A 3,716-nucleotide genomic window follows, 5' to 3' on the forward strand; every position below is an offset into this window, starting at 1 on the left:
TAAGCGACGTATATCATTTGAGCGCGTTTTTAATTCACTCCTGAGATCACCTCGCGAATAGTTCGCACCCACCAGTGTACTATAATACGTCACCAGACCATCTCGCACATACGCGCGGTCAGTTACCCCGGCTGCGTATTATGATATCCTGGCGCGGCAGCGCACGCGAGAGAGAAAAAAGAGAGAGCGAGGAGGACGCCAGCGGCCCCTCGACGAGCGCTTGCGCGCTATTGGTTCTTCTTGTGGGGTCACGTGGCTGGGCTGGCGAGCACGCTTCCGCACGCACGGAGGAGTGTTTACGGCTGTTCCATCGTTCGGAAGCACCCCTCGCCACGCCGAGACGCCGCAGATAAGCGGGTTTCGATAGTTTCGATGAGCAGCGTGGTTCCGAGTGTCAACGTAAAGTGCCTCCGCGTCGACCTGTGCACGGACGGCGACGCACACGAGTGGATCGCCAGCTACAGTAGGAAAACCAACACGACATGGATCGTCGACAGGGAAACCCGAAATCCAAAGAGGCAAGTTCACGTGTTCGTTTCTTTTACAAGTGGCGAATAGGCCCAGTCTAATCATATTTGATGATATCGACGCCAATGGCGGAAATGCTAAATGCGAAAGCGCTGAATGCTCGCTCATCGTATCGAAAGGCGCGACGCTGTGTTTTGGACTGAATGCTGCAATGATATTGTGCACTAAAGCCGCAGCTGCAGCATGGAAATGCCGCTGCTGAAGTCGGCAAAACTGTCAATGACTGGTACGATTAGTCTACTTGAAAGGTTGTTTTGAACTGAAACCAAGAGGCCTCTGTTTTCACTGTGAATTTCGGTGATATTGTGCGATTATTTTCCATTTTTGGAAAGATATGCCTGAAATAGCCGCGTCCATTGAACCATGCTTAACTGCAGAAGGTTTTATCACCAACTTTTCCTATTTGCGGCCCTGTCGCCCGTTTGGCTCGTTCAAAAGTTTGAGTGGCAGATCGGATCGCGCCGCAAGCAACGCACTGCTGAAGCATTAACCCCCTAGCATACGGCCATGCAGGCCCGTAGCCAGGAATTTTTTTCGGAGTGCGTCCACTTGCTGAAAACTTTGACTATTTGAGCAAAACGCCTATTTCCATTATTTATTTTCGGTAAAACACCGTATATCATAAAAATTTGGGGGGGGGGGGGAGGGGGCGGGCCTCCGCCCCCCCCCCCCTCCCCTGGCTACGGGCCTGCGGCCATGTAATGTTTGCATTTTCGATAGTCCATTTTCGCGTGTTTACGCCCCCCATTTAACATTTCTACATGTCACTGTACGTCCTAGACCACGCGGTCACCCTTAGCGTCGCGCCTTTCGATACGATGAGCGAGCATTTAGCGCTTTCGCATTTAGCATTTTCGCAATTGGCGTCGATATCATCAAATGTTATTAACTTGTAGAAGAAACGAACACGTGAACTTACCTCTTTGGATTTCGGGTTTCCCTGTCGACGATCCATGTTGTGTTCGCTTTCCTACTGTAGCTGGCGATCCACTCGTGTGCGTCGCCATCCGTGCACAGGTCGACGCGGAGGCACTTCACGTTTGATCGGCAGTTAGAACTTGCATCTAGCTCACGCGTGAACGTCCGCGTGCTCATCGAAACCTGCTCGACGTTACATGGGCTATGAGATCTGGCGTTTATTTCGCACGTAGGCGTACTCGTGTCCAACATGTCACTCGGAAGCACGTTTATTGAAACCCGCTCAACGCGAGATGGGCAAGCGGAACTCGGAACAGGCGCGCGTACTTGAGCGTCCGCCATGTGCATGGCGCGAATCTGCGGCGTGGCTAGGAGGAGGGTGCTTCCGTACGATGGAACAGCCGTAACCACTACTCCGTGCGTGCGTGCCTTCGTAAACGCTCTCGCGTGCCCAGCCACGTGACCCTAAGAGGAGAACCAATAGCGCGCAAGCGGTCGCGGAGGAGCCGCTGGCGTCCTCCTCGCTCTCTCTTTTTTCTCTCTCGCGTGCGCTGCCGCGCCAGGAAATCATAATACGCACCCCGGCTAGTCCTTGTGATTTCGGGCCGCTATCTCTGCTGGCGACAGGCTCTTGGCTCCATGCCACGTGCGCCTCTCCTACGCACACGTGCGTATCCGTGGAATGTGGAACGAACCAACGAGCTGCCTTAGGGCTTCGCAAACAACAGCTGAAACAGTAGCAACCGCAAAGAAAGAAAGAAAGAAAGAAAGAAAGAAAGAAGGAAAGAAAGAAAGAAAGAAAGAAAGACGAAAAAGAAAAGAAAAGGTAACAGGTGCCACCACTGGGTACCGCAGCTTGCTCCGCGGTTGCCCGGCTAGCTCAGTCGGTAGAGCATGAGACTCTTAATCTCAGGGTCGTGGGTTCGAGACCCACGTTGGGCGTTGCTTTTTTATAATCCTCCGTTCCTTTTTCCGTGCAGCTGTACCCGGCCTTCCCAAGACCGCCCCAGCGCCACGCCATTTTTACTCGCTTAAATGCGCCACATGGTGCGAAGCTATAACAGAAAATGAACGCGCACACGAAATATATATGTCTTCCTAATGCCACTCATGACATGCTCACCCGCACATGTACACACGAACAGAAAATATTGGAGAAACACATGTTGTACAACCAAACAAACGGCATCACGAACTTAATTCTGGGGAATGCTTTCATATGGCCTCCTGTACAGATGTGTTGAGGTGAACCAGAATCCCGTGAATACGGCTGTGTTATTTGATCAACTGCCCAAACACCACCCCCCCCCCCTTTTTTTTTCTTTCATTTTGCTACTTGATCATTCACAAGAAGGGCCAAGTATATATAGGAACATGAGCCTAATAAGTTTTAATCCTTCAGCTCGTGTATGTCTTGGGCCCGGAGCAAATCTTAGTGTCGAGTAGTAATTACGACGTAAATCGGAATGAATTAAAGTGGACAATAAAACATCCGTACCGCCGGTGGGATCCGAGCCTGCAACCTACGCTGATTCAAAGGTTGTCGGTTCGGATACCACCGACGGAAGGGGTGTTTCTTCGCCCACTTTAGTTCATTTCAGTATACGTAGTACACTACCGTTATAAGAAAACAATGAACGTCCCCTATGCTTTCCTTGGCATAATGGCCTGTCGGGCTCATTCGGTTGTAACAAAGAAACGAGCCCCTCGGAAAAATTTGGGGGCTACCGATTGGGTTAAGATAAGCATTAAGGTAGCCTTTAGTTTATGATGATATAGATTTTGACACTGTGAAGCAATTTTAGGTCTGCACTTGCGCTCACAAAGCGACACAGGTTTAACTCCATTACATTTGATGATTGATGATGATCGGGCCGTCGCACGCCCAGGAATATGGCTGCGGAACTCCCTTTACCGTGTTTTTCCTATTTTTTTTTCTTCTTTTTTGTTGTTGCTGCTGCAACACCGCTACTCCGACGCTTCGAAATTAGTCTGGAAGGGAAGAAAGAGTGGGAGAGCATATCCAACCGGCTCAAAACGCTTCGCAGCTTGAATGTGCGTTGCAGCAGTAGCAGCTACCGATTATCTTCGGGGTTTTTTTTTGTGTTTTTTTTTCTTGACAATGTACTCAGCCTTTTGACATTTCATCAACCCCGCCAGTGCAATAGGGGTTTCTCATGCTGTGTGACTTGGTTCGAGAAGGCACATGCATAATGTACTGACTCGCCCTAAAAAAAAAAAAAAAAGAAACGGGCAAAAAAAAAATGTTT

At 49.9% G+C, this 3,716-nt stretch overlaps 1 non-coding gene across 1 annotated transcript; it reads left to right on the forward strand.

Moving 5' to 3' along the window:
* The first annotated feature begins 2,315 nt into the window (after positions 1-2,315).
* Positions 2,316-2,388, forward strand: Trnak-cuu (transfer RNA lysine (anticodon CUU)). The gene has a single exon. It is a non-coding gene; the product is annotated as a tRNA-Lys (tRNA).
* The last annotated feature ends 1,328 nt before the right edge of the window (positions 2,389-3,716 follow it).

This window comes from Rhipicephalus sanguineus, chromosome 4 (assembly GCF_013339695.2).
Source record: "Rhipicephalus sanguineus isolate Rsan-2018 chromosome 4, BIME_Rsan_1.4, whole genome shotgun sequence".
Taxonomy (NCBI): Eukaryota; Metazoa; Arthropoda; class Arachnida; order Ixodida; family Ixodidae; genus Rhipicephalus; species Rhipicephalus sanguineus.